The sequence below is a fragment of the Rhyacophila brunnea genome, unplaced genomic scaffold, assembly GCF_057557595.1.
Source record: "Rhyacophila brunnea isolate RB1 unplaced genomic scaffold, BYU_Rbru_1.0 scaffold_21, whole genome shotgun sequence".
Lineage (NCBI taxonomy): Eukaryota > Metazoa > Arthropoda > Insecta > Trichoptera > Rhyacophilidae > Rhyacophila > Rhyacophila brunnea.
The window spans coordinates 14639237-14660473 of record NW_028232871.1 but is presented as its reverse complement, the minus strand read 5'-3'; the positions used below and the strand labels follow the sequence as shown (position 1 = coordinate 14660473).

The 21237-nt window shown below is 34.2% G+C and overlaps 1 protein-coding gene across 3 annotated transcripts in view; it reads left to right on the top strand.

Annotated features, from left to right (window-relative positions):
* DAAM (disheveled-associated activator of morphogenesis-like protein) overlaps positions 1-21237 on the top strand; it is a 551406-nt gene that overhangs the window by 127393 nt on the left and 402776 nt on the right. The window contains exons 1-2 of one of the 3 annotated variants that reach the window (XM_085949178.1): positions 7893-8397; positions 9048-9130. The exons of 1 other annotated variant lie outside the window; for it this stretch is intronic. The gene's annotated coding sequence lies outside the window, so the exon portion shown is untranslated. Of the gene's footprint in view, positions 1-7892; positions 8398-9047; positions 9131-21237 lie in introns of those variants that run through there. One more of the 3 variants, XM_085949180.1, reaches the window with a different exon arrangement.

Here is a 21237-nt window from a genome sequence, read left to right as displayed (position 1 = left end):
GATCCCTGATCAATACAATGCTCATAATCAATTAGAGTTTCCGTAATATTTTTACTGTCAATCATAGGGTCAAACTTGTCTTAGCCCATAACATTTCGATTAAATGGCTGAATCCTCCCTTTTTATCATCTGTTTTTGATTATTTGGTAGTCAAGTTTTTTCTAGGTTTCTGCGATTATTCTTGTAAATTCATTTTTAAGCAGTTTTGAATCTACGTGTATGTAGTCTTTGCCATTTCACCAATGATTCATCACAAGCTTTTTTCAGGAGGCAATTTTAAAATTGTGACATTATTTTTTCTTATTTCTTCTATTAAGTTGACAGTCAAGTGTGACGTATGACTTCATAAATCAATAATACAGGCCGAGTAGAGGACGAATCTAGAGATTGTATTAAAAAATGTTTAGGTACCACAAATTACAAATTCAATACATTTTTTTATTTCAAGGAACATCACTAGCCAAAAACTTGTCCATACAAAAAAAAATAGAGAATATGGGGTAAGAGCATCTGACGCACTTACCCCATGATATATTTTTGGCGGGGTAAGTGCATCTAGTTCAATAAAACATAATCACATGCATTAATCATAAATCTTATAGTCGGAACACAAATCACAATTTAAAACAAAGGTAGTCACCATATATCACCTTCTTAGCACGAAAGATTGTTGAGATCGATTGAAAAAAAACAGGTCCAACTTGATTTTTGACTTCAAACGAACGTCAAACTCTTAGTTGTCATACTGGACACATCAAACATTATTATGATGCCATCTTTGGCTGTTGGCATACATTTATGTATTTGTAATAGATTCCTATCGACGGCAGTATTTACATTCATTGCAGTAAAAAGTTATTTAACCTAGATGCTCTTCCCCCATAGACGCACGAACCCTAACTCACCTTTTATAATACATAATATTATGTATATATTTGTCTATAGTCGACTACTTAGGATCAGAGAAACATCACATTTACCTCAATTTTAAGAACCTCCGTGATTGGTACGACTTCACATCCACCGAACCGAAAAGCAAACATCGCTTTGATGGTGGCCGACCTCCCTTATAGGATTGCACGATAAAAGGAATAATACTTTTGCAACTTTCGATTTTTTTTAAATTATCTACGTTTTGCAAACGAAATAACATAAAACTGTACAGATTTGGTCTGTAGATCAAAGAAGCGACAAATTGTCGATCATGGCGTTGTTAAAAGCACTTATTTACGCGCAGGGTAAATATAGTATCCGATTAATCACCCTAGACTGGAATAAAATAAAATATAAATGGCCGGTTTAATTAATGTCTGAGTTCGTTCCTGATTTTAAACTCACCTTTGTAGTATTTTGAACCCTCTCCCACGCGTTTTCTTTTCATCCCACGTGCGCCGTGGCGGTCAATGACGTCATTCTTTCTTGTAGCGCCGGCTCTTATACGTGCTCGGACAAATCCACGTGTGCCATGCAAATTCGTACTTGAAATATATAACAATATCAAATATATTTGGATCTAGGATCTTGTAGAGGGATGATTGGTTCGGTGGGACACTGTGAATGATCCCGGTAGACGAACAAATCCTAAATGCAAAAAGAAATGCTAAACATTTGAAAATGTTGAATAAGATTACACGAAATAATCGCTATTGACTTGTTGCGGTGTTTTATTACATTGTTATCGCCATCTGAGCCGTTCAATATTCGGAAATATGGTTCATTCGTTTTTATGTCAGCATTTTTTACAATATTGTACTATGATATAATATAATTATAAAAAATCACAAGTAACAGTAGTTGAGACTATGATCCAAAAATATTATATCTATTCATCATCATCAGCCGGGGTCAATCCACTGTTAGATGAAAGCCTCCTCTAGCTCCCTCCATTATTATCGGTCCCTAGTTCTTCACAGCCAAGTACCTACATCCACCGAAATTTGTGAGTTCGTCAATCCAGCGGGTTTTAGGGCGTCGCTGCGGGCGTTTAGTGCCCTTGGGTACCTAGAACTGTATGGCGGCATTTATCCAGCGGTTGTCCACTCGCCCAGCGGCATGTCCAGCCCATTGCCATTTAATCTGTTCAGCGACCACTATCCTATTACTTATACTAAAATATTGACGTATATCTTTAATTACAATTGATTCGAATTTTGCACCAGTCAATGCGGTGGGTAGATCGCAGTCTATTCCAGACATTGATTATCAATGATTCTAGCCAGTATACATCTGCCCGGAAACAATGTATACAATAATTGTTATTATTCGTAAACTTTTGTCCACAGAACAGATTAATAAATATATTTCCGATAGGCTATACATTTTGAAACAGGCGTTTGAATGTGTGAATGTCCTACGAAAGTGAAACACACATTATATACGTGCAATAGTGTGTGTTGCAACCTTCAAATACACCAATATTGAATGAGCGTCAGTGCATAAACCTAGAACAGTTGTCAGAACGAAGGACAAGCTTAAAATGATGTATTCTTGACACGTGTTTAAGTTTATCCCATATTCTTCTACGCTCGTTAGGTTTTTCTTTGTTCCCTGCTTTTGCCTGTACATATGTTATTATGGACGTACACACACGTTTATTTAAAACTCGACGTATCTACACCTGCAAATACTGCTATCAAATTATATACAATTTGGACGATCTATGTCGTACATATTTGCGCGCTTTAATAAAAACAACATGAGACCACGCGTCGCACTTCCGAAAAAGTAAATGTTTTTACGCAAACACGACTACACATCGTTTGGCTTTGGATTTGTACATTTTTCATCTGCGGCGGAATCAGGGCTCGAAATGGACCGGAGCGCCCGGGAGCACCGTTCCGGTTTATGAAATCGGCAAAATTATCGCTCTGTCTCGTGGAAAAAATAATTTGACCGTCTGAAGTAGACATGCCCATAAGTATTACAAAAATCTAGCACACTTATTTTTATAAAGTATATATAAAATTAGATACTTAACTATGTTAATATTTTCGGAAAATTATCGAGCGCTCCGGTTCGTAAAATCATCTATTTTGAGCGCTTGGCGGAATACAAAAAAAAGTAGCATAGGTAACATATTTATTAAAAAATTAAAACCTTCTAAACAACCATAATACTTATTATTATGTTTATCTGGAGTTTGGTAGTAGTTTTTATATATTACGCTTTCGTATACTCTCTTTTTAAATTGAAAGATACATTTATTATATTAGAATGAGTAGGATCTGTAAGAGGTATTGTGTAAAATTTTCTACATTTTAATTTCCAAAAATATCCTGATTGATTGTCACCGTTGTAATAATGTCAATAATTAATATAATACCTTTAATTGCACCGATTTTGTTCAACTGGGGAGACTATGCAATACCTGCCTTGATAGAAAGCAAGATGAATCAAAAAATATAATATTGGATACGATTTGAAAAAAGTTACGCATGCGCTTGGCTAGATGGCAGTGTAAGATAAATAAATAATTAAATTAATCAATGTATAATATTTTTTTATAAAACCTTTTTATTCTATACAATAAATTTAAATAGTTACCTAACCATAATATGCGGTAAATAATATATAGTGATAACTGATAACCCATTTTATTAATCGTATAGTTTAAATTTAGTAGTAAATGTATAAAAAACATTTTTTATCGATGAGTATTTATAATTAATAACAATAAGTAACAACTAATAATAGGTATGCTTATCATTAAATTTAATATAAGTATAAATTATGAGAATAGGCCATATAAGTATTTTTAAACCATTTTATACAGGTACCTAAGTAATATATTATTAGTATGTAGCTACATTTAAATTTTTTAAATCGTGTGACTATAATAATATTATTATTGTTAAAATATTTAATGTATAAAAGGTCCCACCAGGGTGCCTAAATTGCAGTGTGTACTCCCAGCAGTGGCGAAGGGTGGAGGTAGGCTGTTAAGATCCGACATAAACAGTGCACATTAATCTTTGTTAGTCATACTTATTGTTTTTATTGAGCTAAGACTACAATTAATTTACAGATGGTGTTGGTTAGATTTAAAAAAATCAATTAAACCCTGCCTAAACCAAAACATAATAGTTTTATTTTGGCCGATCTGACAAAATTGTGAATAATTTTTCAACCATATTTATTTGTTTTCGTTGAATTATAAATACATATAAGTAAGTATATTATACATGATGATGGCTATTTTTTTAAAATTCATTATGCCCTGCCAAAACCAAACAATAATAGACAAAAAAATATTATTCTATTTATTGTGTGACTGACAAAGTTTAGTGTGCACTATTTATGGCGGATCTTAAGAGCCTTTCTCCACCCTTCGCCACTGACTCCCAGTAATCATAATATGCTTGCGAAACAAACATTAATAAAAGAGAGGTTAGAGTGTGCTGTGGAAATGTGCATGCTGGGAATAATGCGTAAGGACAAAAGCGAAACAATAAGGGAACAAACATGCCGTACTCAAGTGGTAGAAAACGTCCGAAAGGTAGACCTGTATCCTGGATCAGTTTGGAGAGGCATTCATCCAGTAGTAGATTGATCCAGACTGATGATGATGGCGGTTGCAATGTAACAAAATAACAAACACGACAATGTATCGAATGGAAATAAATATTGTCATGTCGGAAATAGTAAGAATAATTGTAAAAATAATCATTATTTTTTTATAAAATCGTATAAAAAGAATGCAAATACCGGGACATATTTTTAAACTATTTAATTATTTAAAATAAATGTCAAATTTAATGCTGAAGTTTTGTATGTAGGTAGATAGATTTACACAGCTGATTCCTAACAAACGTCATATTATTGCTTGTAAATAAGTTTAATTGCGCAAGTCAGGGTCGGATTTCCTCTATTATTGGGCAACATTGCATAGCACAGTGGTATTCAGACGGTGTGCTGCGCTGCCTCCCATAACCAGGGGAACTAAAAGTTGTTTTAAAAAAAATAATAAATACAGATTTTTTTAATATAATGCGCTAATACACTATCACAACGATAGTTATCATTATTGCACCAGTTTGTGACCTTCTCACGATGAAAAATTGTTTTTGAACATCACCTAAAGATAACACTTAATCTTAAGCCAAACTGTTTCCCAACCATTTTAAACATGCGGACCGGTTGAAATAGGAAAATATTTCACGGACCGCAAAATAAAAATTATTATTTATATATTGTTTTGTTCATTAGATCTTGAATCATGCATTATAGTTAATATACATAACCATGCCCCCCACAAGGGGGGTCTGACAGGGCTCTAGCCTAGGGGCCCGGGATCAGGGGGGGGAGGGCGGCGTGCCGGGTCGATCGGATATGTGAGATAAACACACATCACAATGCTCTAATAGTAAAAAAATCGCCCGCGGCGCGATTTCACGACGGTGTCATTAACATTTAGATTGTAAGTTGCAATTTTTGATTGTTTTGTGTTGACTCGACAACTCCATAATTCAAGTAGATGTATTAGGCATAAAGTCCACTAAAGAGGACTTGCGGGGCGCTCGCGCATATTCTATGTGAATCATCTAAAATACAACGTAATCAAATACGCCAGCGCACACTAGATTTGACGACGCATAGTGCCCGCGTGCCCATGATTCATCGTTTTTTGGCTTCTCAGCGATACGAATTAACGAAAATACAACGTAGTCCATTCATTGAACACGGCAAGCAAAATCGCGCTCCTCGAAGCGTCGTCGATAGACGGGCGAGAAGCCATTATTTAATAACAGTGAACCCATTGTTTAGTTTGCTGCGTGTCCAATATTTCGCTGGTAGAATGATGTAATCGTGAATATTAATTACATGCCCCGAGAAATAATATAATATTTTTATTGCTTTGTTATGAAAGACGCTGATAATAATAATTATTTTGTGCTTCTTGGGCCCCTTATTACATAGGTGAAGCGTAATGCGCGGGTGGGAGGGGGCCTACTCAGTAGTGAGCGCACCGAGCGCTTTTTTGGTGGGCTTTATGCCTTAAAACTACAAAAATCGCTTAAAATAAACTGATGGCCCTTACTTTTACCTCTAACACAATTTCGAAAACGCTTATGCTATAATACATCTCACATGCTATTAAACTTAGCGATAGGTAGGGGAGCCCCCCGAAGATCCTAGCCGGGGGGGGGGGGGCTGCTTTAGGATGTGGAGGCCATGGACATAACATACGTGTAACAGTATATACGTTATTGTTAATCAGGAACCGATCTGTAAATTGATTGTCAATAATAGTGCGAAATCTGCTGTTGCATCGTAGCTAGAATAGTTGATAGCCGTGGCTTCAGTGTTGTTTCGGAGAGACGAAGCTCTGCAATGACCAGCATTCGTTTTCTATATTTAGTTTTATTACTGACGTAGCCAAAAAAGGCTTCTCATACGAATATGTAGGTCGTCGTAAATCCAGACAATAATTTAAGTGATTTTATCAAAAAACGAGACAATATTTTTGTATTTTATGTCTGAACACCAGAGAGGCAATAGCGAAATAATAATATTTTATAAGCAAGTACTTTAATTTTTGAATAACGATTTGCGAAAAATTTTTGGCATATGCAATATGCATTTTAAAATGGACAATACTATTTGCGGACCTTCGGTTCGGAAACGCTGATTTAAGCAACTGATTTCAGTTGAAAAGTGTACATACAAAAAAATATAACTTAGATTCAAGGAAGTACCCCGAATGAGCTAAGCATACCCTATTTTAAGAATTATTTCACATTGATCTAAAATCTAAGAGAAATGAGGGTAGGTAACATTCTGTGTGGTTGTAAGATTGTGCGTTGCTTGGGGGCGTAAATTAAGGAATAGGTTCTGTGGATTCGTCAAAAAATTCACTTACGGCGCTAACAATCTGCGTCAGGGTTGGCGAACCTTTTTACGTGCGCGTGCCAAAATTTCCCAAATAATATTTTTCAACCGTCTGACGTGCCAAGCAGTTTTTCAAGGTGAAAAAAAAGTTTTCTAAAAAAATACTTAAGAATTCCATTAAAATACGAGTAGCTTAAAAATTACAATTCTTGTTCTTACTCAAACTCTACTATTCTTATTCTTATACGTATACTCTATAATTATTCAGTTCTTGATATTCTTCCTTTCATCGTATTTCTAGCCAAAGGCATAACTTTTATTCTTTGAATATTTGTTCCTTGTTTAAAATAAAATTCTCAAAGAGATCGTGGAAGCATTTTAAACCACTCTTCTTTCATAATATTATATTCTCCATCATTGAACGGTTTTCCATTTTTAGAGATTATGTTTGAGGCAAAATAACGAGCAGTTTTTGAATGACTGCCGATAATTAATTTCCTTAGGTTTCTTGGTTTAATATTTATATTTTTAATTGCCCGATCCTAAGGACAGACCTATGCAATTGTATATTTACAATAAACGAAATGATTATTCTTGATAATGATTTCCCTGCTATTTTTTATGCAATGCGATTTGTCATTTATGCATGAATTTCGTCGTTTCTGTTTGCGCATCAACTGGTAAAACATACATATGAAAAACCGAAAGAAATACGCATGGCTATGTCATTATTTTTTAATATTACTGAAATAGTACTCATAGTATAGGTATTTAAGTATTTGTAAAACTTTTTTATAAAAAAAACATTTTTTAAATATATATAGGTAACATAGTAATTTCTTTTCTCTTCAAAATGAAACATTCGCGTGCCGTGCAAAATCATCTCGCGTGCCATAGGTTTACTATCCCTCTTCTACGTACTACAGGCAGTAATCTCTGACTGTATTTCAGACACAGTAATGTCGGGACTTTCCGTTTTAGACAATTATTTGGGTTTAATATACACTTAAACGCCCCTGTATATAAAATACTTGCAGTGTAAAATCATTAGTACTTTATAATGTAGTCTTTGCTAGCAATCATTTCGATAATCCATCGATTGTCATTTTGTGATTCAGTACAAAAATACGTGATATTAATATGATCTACCCATTACATTATTTTGTTATTGAATATTTCACGTTCATATATTCGTATTTAGAAATGTTTTAATGTTTGACTAAATAAAAGTGTTCTGTTTTCCAAAGGTGTAATATTATTAATGGTTTGTCATATTGAGTGACAAATTAGTGACAGTCATAAGTATTTTTTTTGTCTCAGATCAGATAGAATTAATCTGTTAACTGTTTAGTGTAAACCTAGCTGTATTACTGAGTTGTGTTATTAATAACTTTTAGTGTAATAATGACAGCTAGAGTTTAAATTATATTTTTATACGTTAAACCTTAAAGCTGTCCGATTATAATACAATTTTATCCGATACGTTTGACAGAAAGTTGGCAGTTGTTTTCGTGAAATCTGTGTTACGTTTTGTGATAACATTTCAATTTTTAGATTCGTATTGATAAGGTAAAAACCATTTTTAATAAACCATTTCTTTCATTCAATGAATAATTCACAAGATTGTGAGAATGTAAAATTCCATATATTGAATGAACATACATAACTTGAAAACACCTCAGATAATATTATATACCCATTATAAAAATCATATTTGAAAAAAAATACGAAACTCGACGGGTTTGAACCCGTATAACCATTTGTGTCGCGCCAATCTATGCATTAATGAATAAATAAAATTGTTTTACTATTACAATAGTATTTACTTCATTAAACCTATGTATGCCCAAGATTGAACGAACATAATATTAACAATCAATGTCTTAAATAGTATAAATTATACCTACTAGACATGACTGACTTTATGCAACGTTATCTTTATATTATAAAAATTGAATATTAACTATCGAAAAAAATGCCAATCCCGGGATCGACAAATCAAATTGTAATCCCGAAATCCCGGGATCAAAATTTTGGCTCGGGATTGGATTCACTAATCTAAGGTGTTTTCATACCATACATATCATTCTAAGGTGTTTGTAAGGTGGTTATGTATGTTCACAAACCATTTTATTACTGTCTTTGAATAAAAATATGTTTTAAATGCCTGGAGTTAATTAATTAAAATAATAGGAACTAATTTTTAATTTTTTTTACAGATGTTAACGGAATGATCGAGTAGAAAATTTTACGGAGAAGTGGATATCTGCAGACTTCTTTCAACTTCAATAATAGTCGAGGGGTAAGTGAATAAAATTGATTATTAAAAAATAATATGTTAGATTTAAATCGCTCCCCCCCTTGTGATCCACCACTGTGTTTAAGCGTAAAGTGTTCAACCAATGTGTGCTACCAGTGCTCAGGTATCAGTGGCGAAGGGTGGAGGTAGGCTGTTGAGATCCGACACAAATAGTGCAAACTAAATATTATCAATCATACTTATTTGTTTTCATTTAAATAAAAATTGCAGATGGTGTTAATTAAATTTTTAAATTCAATTAAGCCCTGCGTAAACCAAGCCATAAATAGATAATACACAACAAATATTCACCTCTCTACAAAATATCTAAAATTATACCATTACGTCATACATCATTTTAGATATTTTATAGATGGAAGAATATTTTTGTCTTTCATGGTTTGCTTTAATTGTCATGTATGAGTGTATGACGTAATTGTGACGTAAGCCAATAAGCCGCTCGAGGTAAGCCGCCCAACACACACTGCTCACCATAGATATTATTATGCTGAAACACCTATTTGTGTATGGGAACAATGAATAACGCCAGTATTTGACTAGCGTTATTTTCTCGAATGCTATTATCACTCCGGTAGTACATCACAATGATGTCATATGACGTCATGTCGACCGGGCGACTACAACTCGCAAGTTCTAACATAAGGCCCCAAGTGGCTGACATCCATTTCTCGTAAAAAAATCTGTTAATACAAAACTCCACTCTGTGGAGGCCCATATGATCCTATTAGGATCGAACATGGTCGAAAGAAGAAGAAAGAAGAAAAAGCTAACCACCACTATCTGCAATTATTTGTTCTTGTATTTCAAGAAAAACAAATAAGTGTGACTGGTAAAGTGTACCTACAATATTCTCATCGAATCTCCACAAGCCTATCTCCACTATTATGGTTTGGTTAGGTAGGGTTTAATTGAAAATTTATAAACTAATCGGCGCCATTTCCAATTTATGTTCTTAGTTAAGTAAATGAAAACAAATAAGTTTGGCTGACAAATTTCAGTGTGCACTATTTATGTCAGATTTCGACAGCCTACCTCTAGTAGACTTAGCAAGTCTAAGTACGTTATAAAAATTAAATAATGGAGTAATCCGCGACGTCGGTTAGTAATTAAGGCTAATACCTCAGCTGAGGCATGGTCTAAAGATCGTAACTATGCGACGCGCGGATTGTGCTAATGACAAATGTGTCATAAAAATTGAATATGCGTCCATTTAGTGTTATTTTTATTGCTATATTAGTAATAATAATAATATATTCATTGACATGTTTTCTTTTTCGAGTACAGACATAACGTTTTTTAGTAATCTTTACACGATATAAGAATATAGTCGTACGACGCCATCACAAAAAAAATCGACGTGCTCCCACCTCGAATGCCGCTCGGCGATTGGCGACTAATGAGAAATTTCGCCCCGCCTATTGTTGAAAATTATTTGCCGTTTCACTTATGTATGCTCTTAAGCAATTAATTGATACCTACTTTAATTTAATATACTAAAACCGATAGCCAACCTTATAACGCGATTCGATAAGCATTTCATGTAACAACTAGTAGTTACAATCGTCGTAATTATCTAAGGCGCCCGTAGTTTAATTGGTAAAACATACTGGCTCGAATCCAGCAGATACAGATTCAAGTCCCGTCAGGTGTCGTATTTTTTTTCTACAAAAACGATTTTTCTAGTGTGTATATGCATGAGATGTTTTCAAATTATGTATATTCAGTATATAGAATGTTACGTTCTGAAATCTTGTGTCTTCTTCGTTGAATAACAATAAATAGTTTATTAAAAATATAGGTACTCATTAACGGCCCACAACATTCCTTAAACGTTGTAGATAATCTATTTATATAATTTTGAAGCCTTCTTATCCTAATATTTTAAACATTTGATAACTGCATAAGGTATTTTTATTACATAAAATAGTATTCTTTTAAACCTCTCGATCTAATGTTTTAGAATATAGTCATATTTCAGTACATCCATGTGCAATGGTGTTAAGATTTTTTAGATTTATTAATTTTTAAACGCTTTTATAAAACCATTAGTAAAATTTATGTTAACATTATTATAGTGAAATATTTACGATAAAAAAATATATTTATAATCTCTATGATCCCAAATTTGACAAGAATTAGACATTTTATTATTCAAAAAAATGGGCACGATCAACACATTTGAAGATGACTCTAAAGATACTCATTATAAGCTATGTCTTTGACCATTCAAATGTGATAAAACATCCTACGAATAATGATTGTTTTATAATAATTATTGACCTAAGAATACGGTAGTATTTTTTTGAAATACGCCATTTCTATTGGCATTTCCCATTAGGCTACAACATACGGCCGTAGCCATAAATTGACAAACTATAACTGAAGTAGGGAGTAATATCGCGGTAAAGCGCGTGTTTCAACATGTGCCATTAAAAAAAACTATTTTTTCGGTTCAGTCATCAAATGTTTAAAATAAATATAAAGGATAATAAGGCTTCAAAATTATATACATAGATTATCTATAACGTTTAAGGAATGTTAAGGCTAATGCTTTGAAAATACCATAAAATCTCCATTTTGACCTTCGTTGGGCATGTAGGCCTTTAATCTTCAGATCTTTCTAGATGTTTCCATTGCAGTAAACAATACTTGATCGAAATAAGTAACCCACCATTACGTTGAATTGCTATCAATATTCCCCGCACAGCTTCGCCGGCTTTCACGAGTCGATGCACCTGAGACGATACCTGAAAGTAATATGCATTTGATTCGCATCCTTGAACGTGCATTTCGACAGGCATCCTTGACACGGTCTCGGGTTTTCCGCATTCGCATTAAATTAATATTATTTGCTTCGACGCACCAAGCAGACTTCACCTGTTGTTTTTTACAAATGTATCTGTCCACTTATCTATGTACTGATTGATGCAACAACCGTTTGACTTAGGCGGGAAATATGAATGACAAATGAATATTAAAATTGATGAAGGATTTTTGAATGTTTAGTTTATTTTTATGACACAGTTAATCTCAAAAATGTAAGTACACATTAGAAATATCTTATAAATAATCTTGGACCAAAGGTGATTTAAACACGTCAAGTTTTTCGCTTGGGTTGCGTACTGCCAAACTCTAGCTCTCTGGGCTCAAAGCTCGGGGGTGCGGATTTGTCGAGGCTGTATCGAAGTAGCGTTTGGCGAGCACATTTTAACGTCGCCCATATTATATAGTGTAATGACAAATCCGATATATCATGGACTGTATAATTTTTAATCAAAATAATAATATTACTAACTTGGTTCATATAATATAATGTCAGGATTACACCAAATTTAGCTTCGACGTTCTTGTAGTTATCATTAATTAAATTAATATGATTTTAAATAAAGACATTTTCTATCAATCCAAAAGTTAGACTAATAAACCTAATTATTAATAAGGATTATACCTATGGCGATATTACATATTACAAATTGAATTAATAGACATTTCCATGTAGGTATCAAGTTATAGCTAACTTTGTAGATCAATGACCGCGACAATAATCTTTGTATATCTGTTCTCACTTAGTTAGTTAATAGCCTAATCTAATATATAAAAATTAAGATTTGTTTGTCTGTGTGTTTGTTTGTTTGTTTGTTTGTTTGTTTGTTTGTTCGTATTGTATGCACTGCCATACCGTTCATCCGATTGCAATTAAACTTTGTTAACTTATTGCTGGCACTTCTGTGAAGAGTATAGGCTATATCTTATATATAAAAATGAATGTCTGTCTGACTGTATGCCTGTTTGTCTGTCTGTCCCGTATGCGTTCCTATACCATTCATCCGATTGCGATGAAATTTTGGTAAGTGGTTGTATGCACACCCGCAAAGATTTCTGAATTAGAAAAATCATCACCTTCTTCTTCTTCATCATTCTATTTTCTTTTATTCGTATGGTTCCTGTACCATTCATCCGATTGCAACGAAACTTTCGTCAGTTATTGTACACACACCCGCAAAGGTTTCTAAATTAGAAAAACCATCTTCTTCTACTTCTACTTCATTATATCTTCTTTTATTCGTATGGTTCCTACACTATTCATCCGATTGCGATGAAACCTTCGTCAGTTGTTGTGGTAACACCAGAAAAGGTTTCTGAATTAGTACAACCATCTTCTTCTTTTATTTTATATTCTTCTATTCGTATGCGTTTCTATTCCATTCATCCGATTGCAATAAAACTTTCGTCAATAATTGTGCCAAAATCCGCAAAGGTTTCTGAATAAGTACAACCATCGTCTTCTTCTGCTTCTTCTTCATCATTCTATCTTCTTTTATTTGTATGGTCCCTATACCATTCATCCGATTGCGATGAAACTTTCGTTAGTGGTTGTGCCAACACCTTCCAAGGTTTCTGAATTAGTACAACCATCTTCTTCTTCTTCATTATATCTTCTTTTATTCGTATGGTTCCTACACTATTCATCCGATTGCGATGAAACCTTTGTCAGTTGTTGTGGTAACACCCGCAAAGGTTTCTGAATTAGTACAACCATATTCTTCTTTTATTTTATATTCTTCTATTCGTATGCGTTTCTATTCCATTCATCCGATTGCAATAAAACTTTCGTCAATAATTGTGCCAAAACCCGCAAAGGTTTCTGAATTAGAATAACCATCTCCTTCTTCTTCTATTTTATCTTCTTCTATTCGCAATGAAACTTTGGTGAGTTGTCGTGCGCATACCCACGAAGATTTCTGAATTAGAAAATCATCTTCTTCTTCTATTCGTATGCGTTCCTATAACATTCATCCGATTGCGATGAAACTTTTGTCAGTTGTTGTGCGTACACCTGCAAAGGTTTCTAAATTAGTATTATATAAAATACTACGTTCATTTTTTGTTTGTTCCATGTAATTTTGATTTTTTTTTACTACATATTAATAACATTAATAACGTTTGCATATTTTGGATTCGATTTTAATTTAGTGGTCTTTTGTTTGACCTTTACTCCTATTAGAATTATTTTCATATTGCCATATTGTATAACACAGATATTTTAATATTAAAAAAATAATTACCTCTTATTATTTTATAAATATCTAAGATAAATATAACCACGAAGTGACCCTGTGCGAAGCCGGGTTCTTCAGCTAGTTATTACATAATTATAAGTTGATAAAATAATAATCATTACGTCATGATTGATAAAAAGAGAATTATTCGATTGTAAGTTTTCGACCGAAGCACATCGCTCTGTACTGTGATTCACATTATTGTAACAATTGTACACCTGTACTTACCTAATATAACTATTTATTTTTGATTAATTCAGAAAGTTTTTTGAATAGGTGACTATGGAAAATAATAAATCATTCTTGTGTTAGCAGCAATGGCGAAGGGTGGAGGTAGGTTATTAAGATCAGACATAAATAGTGCACAATAAACTTTGTCAGTCATACGTATTTGTTCTCATTGAACTGAGACTACAATTTACAGATGATGTTGGTTAGTATTTAAAATTCTATTAAACCCTGCGAAACCAAGCCATAATAGATAATAGTCAAAAATGTTCATTTATCTATAAAATATCTTAAATTATGCCATTAAATCATACATACTTTTGGATATATTATAGAATAGATTTTACTATTTTCTATCTATTATGATTTGGTTCAGGCAGGGCTTAATGAATTTAAAAAAAAAAACTAACCAACACCATTTGTACTATGTATTGTTAATTCAATGAAAAGTATCAATAAAAAAATGTGCATTATTTTGTTGGATCATCCATAGCATACCAAAAATATTATGGTTTGGCTTAGGCAGGGTTTAATTGATTTTTAAAAACTAACCAACACCATCTTAGTTCAATAAAAACAAACATGTAAGACTGATAAAGCTTAGCGTGCAATGTCGGATATTAACAGCCTACCTCCACCGTTCGCCACTGGTTATTAGTGTGGTTTGCCGATAAAATATGACTTTTTAGCTACTTCCGTGTCGTTATTTGCGATTATGTGTGACTGTAAATCAACCGATGATAGTTCGTTCTATTGGAAATATAATATTTCGTTAGGTACCTACAACCCAAAAATATATTAAGAAAATGTCTTTCTGTCAAGATGGGGTCTAATCATATGACAATGAGCCAATAAAAGACCTCGAGGACATTCATCCATTTTTTTTGTATACAAGTATAGAATTTTTTTCATTGAAATATTTCAGTACCAATGATTCAGTATCTTTTGAATAATCTTTCTATTGACATGTTCAATATCTTCATCATGGCCCCCATAAGGGGGAAGGGGCGGCATTGCCAGATGTATTAAATGTCAAATCGTTATAGAAAAGCAAGGTTTTCTTCATCTTTGGTAACCCTATACGAAATTTAAGATGGCGTTACCTTTTGCGAGGAGCGATTTCGTCGATTGAACTTTCACAAACATTTTGTGATTTATTCAGTGCATGCTACACATTTATTATTTATATGCGGATAGCATCTTTATGACTGTCTTTTGTTAACGGGGAATACCGGAGAAATAATTTATTTCATTGGCTTTCTTTTGAACTCCGATAAACTTTCTTTGCCAAATATTACAGACATCCTTGTCAATACATTAACATTGCAATCTTTGACTTGAATAAATATTGTCATCATTGTATACACCTGGGTTGGCGAACCTTTTTACGTACACCAAAATTCCTAAAATATTATTGTTTGACTGTTTGGCATGCCGAGCAGTTTTTCACAGTGAAAAAAATATAAAAATATTTATAAGAATTCTATTAAAAAAGTTTAAAAATTATAATTAAGTTTTTGAGTATTGGGTACTGCATTTGGCTCTTTACGCATAAATTGACGCCAGAATGTATCCGATCAGATGAGACATTCTCTCGCTACAGTGGTCTCAACCATTGTAAATTGACTCGATCAAAATCAAAGGTTCGCGGCGTGACTTCCTCTGCCTCTGGTGAGGTCAGTGCGATAATATTATGTGAGACGCACAAAAAATAAGATCGACCTATGCGATTTTATATTTACATTAAACGTAATGCTTATTCTTGAAGAGAGTTATTACCTGCTATTTTTTATACAATGCGATCTGTCATTTATTATTATTAGAGGTATTTTTTCTCTCTACAAACGCGTGCCACTGGTGGCTCGCGTGCCATAGGTTCGCCACCACTGAAATAGAATATCGGTTAGGCATTACCTTTTAATATCTATGTTTTATATATTTTTGTTCAGTAAAACAAAATTATTCAAATTCAAGTTCTGTGAATAGGTATGGGTATTATAATACTATCTTTCAATTACCTACCACAGCCTACGTACCTTCAACATGCACCCTTTATCACTGCTATTTTCTTTACCATATGACTGACAGCAGGTAGTGTGCACTATTTATGTCGGATCGGAACAGTCTACCTCCACCCTTTGATACTGTCGCCTGCTGGCTGATGATGACGGTGGTGCACCTACGTCACATTATTTTACAGTTATCTATTGGCATTGGTTGTGGAAATATAATATTATATCCACGAATAACGTTGTATGTTCCTCGTCGCTGTATGTATGAAAATAATTCTCAAGTATCTGCATAATACGAGGGGAGTTCCATAAGTTCTCGGAATGGGATAGAAAGAAAAGAATATACCTATATATTATGTTTTATATTTTTATTTTTCAATATATTCTCATCGGACATGAATGCACTTCTTAGATCTATCGATTAATTTTTCTAAACCTTCATATTTCCGATTTGCCTTCAAAATGGTCGTTTACGGCTGCCTGTAGGGCTCATGGCGTCATGATCAAAATGTTTTCCACGTAAGTCTTTCTTCAAATTTGGAAACAGTTAATAATCACTAGGTGCCAGATGACGACGATATTTAGTACAGTTACATGTTTAGTGTCGTCATAGTGACGTCACTTGGCCTTCCACAACGGTCATCTTCTTCTAATGACACTCTTCTTTGCTTAAATAAACGAGACCATTTGTAAATCATGGTTTTACCACAACAGATAGTGCCATAAACCAATTTCATTTAATTTTGTATGGTTTCCACATATTTTCTCTGTTTTATGAGGAATTTAATTACCGCACGGAGCTCAATATTTGACATTTTTTAAATTAAGTATCATAATAGACTTCCATTTGTTCTTTTGAATATTGGAAGCGATTTAATAGAAAATCAACTTGTAAAGTATACATAAAAAGGATTACCTAACAAATAATTTAAACCCCAATATTAATTAAATTTGCTACTTTCACCACCATTCCGCGAACTTATGGAACTCCCCTCGTATGTATGGACGTCAATCATTGGGGGCGTCGCTTTGTCTGCGTACTGTGCAAGCCGCGCGTGACCGGCGTCCAAATGCGAGGCAAGGCCGCGACGCTCACTGTGGAATTCGTTGACCCACGGCTCCTGGCCTCCGCACTAACCGTACCTATTTTTCGCACTTGCAGGGGAGTGGTTTTTAATGGCACGGGGGCGGTTGGGTGTAGAGTGGCTATTATCCGTTTATCTATGGCCGTAAAATAAATCATACTGAACAATGAAGTACTGCGAAGTGGCTCAGTACTAAAGATTATTTATTTTCCCCAGATTTTCATTGACGCATTAGTGAATCGCTAAATCCCAGTGAAAGTAAGAATACTTTGGATCAATATAACGTAAAATTGTGTAGGTACACAGTGAATTAATTATCCAACATAAAATTATTATTTTAAACTAATTTTATTGACGTCTCTAACATGTTTATAAAAATGTAATTACAACAATTATTATTGATGTAGACTTAGGACTTTATGATGTTAAGGCTATACTTCAGCTGAGGCATGGTCTAAAACGATCGTGACTACGCGACCCGCAGATTGTGCAAACGACGCGTGACGAACAAAACATAATTTGTCATAAAAATTCAACATGCGTCCATTTAATGTTATGTTTATTGTTATTTAAGTAATAATAATAATATATTCATTGACATGTTTTGTTTTTCGAGTAAATACTAACGTTTTTTAGTCATCTTCACACGGTTTAAGAATTAATTCCTCCGACGCCATCACAAAACAAATTGACGTGCTCACAGGTCGACTATCGCTCTCCGACTGGCAACGCAAGCGAAATTACGTCACACCTATTGCTGAAAATTATTTGCCGTTTCACTGAAGTATGCTGTTAAATAAATTTAATCGGTAATTAGGCAGATTTCTTACATCTATCATACTCCATTAATCATGGCCCGCACATCCTGAAGCGGGCCCCTAGGCCAGGATGTTAGCGGACCCCCTACCTATCTTTAAGGTTAAGGGCAGTGTGATGCTCTACAATAGTGTTTCAAAAATGTTAACGAGGTTAAATGAAGAGTATTTTTTAGCGATTTTTTGTATTTTTAAAAAAGTGTGACCCTTCGCCATATTGGATAAATAGCCATTTTAATCAGTCAGGAAATATTAAAAATAATATACAATTTTACACGTGAATATCATTCATCACAACACATCAGGTTGCGTCATATAGCAACATACCTACTTATTTTAAAATGTTAATATTTCGCAAATATAATAGATTTTTTTTTTTTTACTGTATGAGTAAATTTGTGTTGTATGTTTATCTCACTTAACTGCTCGACCTGCAAATCTGGGCCCCCCTAAGCCTAGGCCCCCAGGCTAGAGCCCTGTCTGCCCCCCCATTGTGGGAGCCATGTTATTAATAATATAATGTGAAAGATGTGACTGTTAGAGGGAGGTAAACGATGGGTACCTCACCGATAAGAATAGTAAGAACACTTGGACAGGCATACTTTCGAAAATGGAGCAGATAATGAGTACTTACAATGTGATATTACTTAACATAATGAATGGGTAGATACGAATGAAGATGTCATATGATATTTGAGACGAATTAATATTGAGTGATGAATTTAAACTGTATGAAAATAATTTGAACCATTTATTATCATTATCATGCTGATGTAAGAGGAATCCAAAAATTGTGGCCAACGTGGCGTGGAAAGGTGCATGTTGGGTGAAAGAAACAAATGGATAAGGAAGCAAACAAGAGTACGCGATATGATAGTGGTCGCTAAGCAGATAAAACGGTAATGGGCTGGAATATCGCTCGGCGAGTGGAAAACCGCTGGACAAATGCCGTCATACAGTGGTAACGAAGGGGCGCTTAACGCCCACAGAAACGACTGCGGGTTTTAGCGCTGGATAGACGAATAATTCATAAAGTTGGTGGATGTACGTGGCATCGAAAAGATAGAGCTCGAAGGGATGCCTTCATCCAGCAGTGTATAGACCATGTTTTCTACCACGTTCACTTGTATTTTATCATAATTATTTAGTAGTCGTAATCAACGTTCCCTCTAATTTTTCTATTGTGTGTGCGGATCATCAACGCATCTGAGTAGTGGCGTCAGTGACGGACCATCACCCGGTGCGGTATATTTATACTTCGCCCCCCCGCACCCCCACCCAAAAACGCACATACAATTTTTCATTAAAACTTTTATTTTAAGGGATATTTATTAATTTCAGTGATTTTATATAATAATATCACTAATAAAGATAATTTTTGAAGTAAATAAACTAGGACTTCTATGAGATTGTACTGACAATGTTTCTTGCAAGTTGAAACATGTCAAAGACTAAGACATGTGGAGGACCAGGCACATAGATGGTCATTGATAAACACTAAAATACGTATCTTCTTTTCGTATACTTTTGCACACGATAGAACGGGACGGATATAGTGATCCCGCTCGACGTGAAATTTCACTTGCGTGCTCGCGTTAGTCGCACTGGACCTTCGCCTTCCGAGTAATGTGTCAAAGAATTATACATGTGATGGTTTCGTGCATTCGAGCAAAACTAAAATCTGGCAAAGCTTTCTTTTACAAAATTTGGGATGGATCGGGGGATGAAAACATGTGTGCGAACAAATTTTGGTTGGTACGTGTGCGCGCGCACACCTTACAGGGAGCATTGGTCGTAATGAGATAGGACACAGGTGACTATATTCGTAAAGCACGTTGGCCGCAATCAAATGGATACCTATAGGTATATATATGTACGGCGTCGTATTTTTTAAGCCTTATTCAGAACATACGTATATATAACGAATTTTATTTGTTTATAATATCAATTGATTTTTTAAACACATTCACCTGTATTTTATCAGTTTACGAAAGAATGAAAATTGTATCAGAAGACCCGTACGTCCATCAGCGGACATGTTCACAGGTGCTTTGATATTCTACACATGCCAAGTCCATTAGTAAGTCAACGTTTTGACGCATAGAAATGTATATTTTTTATGTGCAACATGACATGTGACGTAAATAGTTCAGTGGGTGAAATCGTGTTACCGCGTAACCAAGTATAAAACGTTTTTTTAGATTTAGAACCTACGCACCAAATTGACCTAATCAGCGATTACATTATTTTATTTACTGACCCAAAGTGCGTGATCGCTGATAGTGATTTACGTAATATAATAATACCCACAAAGGACGTAAAAATAATATTTTGCATAATATTACGTAAGTAAATTCATATTTTTGCTGTACAATCTTTTTTCTACTGGCTAACATCGATTCCTTAGCCCTTCGTGTTTGTTTCTGCGGCAGTAACTATGAACCTTTTCGTTGTTGACCTAGTGCTAAGAGGTATGTAATATTAAAGTTATTTATAGGAAATTGTGCTTCGGTCCTTTTTGTCTCGTTGAAAATTAATGGCACTGCCGAGGACATCTTTATACTTAACATAATATTCCCCCGGTTTCTCGGTTCCCAGAATGGTTTTTCTGCAGCGACGTTCAATTCAGTACAGAATGTCTGGGACTCACGGCTGTACTGTCGAAACCAAATAATATCCAATTCAAAAAAGATTTTTTCTATTGGTTATAAATGTTGTAATATATTTTATCAGAAGTGTTTTCAAAATTATGTATGTTCAAACATGACCTGTTCAATGTTTATATTTTGACAGTGCTGTATGTTCAATAATTAGAATGTTACATTCTTAAATCTTGTGAATTATTCGTTGAATAAAAAAAATAGTCAATTAAAAATTATTAGCAAGTTC